Below are 574 nucleotides of genomic sequence, written 5' to 3'. Positions count from 1 at the left end.
AAAGTAATAATATTTTATCAGAAAAGGAAAAAAAAACAATGAATAAATGAATACTAGCTGTCACTCCATTCAACCAGAAATTAACTTCATAATCCAGTTCTTTGAGTAGGAAAAATACTCTTAAGGAAAATAGAAGAATGATAGTCCTTAACCAATTAAAAAAGCAAAAGTACTGCTTTGAAGTTCCCCATGCCCTCAAGAAGAGGACAGTTCTAGACTACTTCTACTTCGAGAATCTTGCTAGGATCAATTTCCTATGTTCTGTCACTCCTATGTCTAAAACACAATTATCAGAGTTGCTATCAAATGTTTTAATTTCCAAGTTGTTCCTAAGAACCTTCCTCTACTACCTATTACCATTGGTGACACACCACTATGTCTCTTAGGCACTTGCTACTACAGTTCTCATTTCTCTCTTGTATTTCATTAGTATTCTCCACTGTCTCAGCGAACAACTCCCAAGAAAACAATGTAAAATTCATTAACAAGGAAAAGAACAAGAACCACATGATACTATCAATTGATGCAGAAAAGGCCTTTGACAAAATCCAACACACTTTCCTGATTAAAACAC

Source organism: Elephantulus edwardii, unplaced genomic scaffold, assembly GCF_000299155.1.
Source record: "Elephantulus edwardii isolate Elephantulus edwardi_28Jun2011 unplaced genomic scaffold, EleEdw1.0 scaffold00028, whole genome shotgun sequence".
In the NCBI taxonomy this organism is placed as follows: Eukaryota; Metazoa; Chordata; class Mammalia; order Macroscelidea; family Macroscelididae; genus Elephantulus; species Elephantulus edwardii.
Note: the sequence above shows the minus strand (reverse complement) of the source record.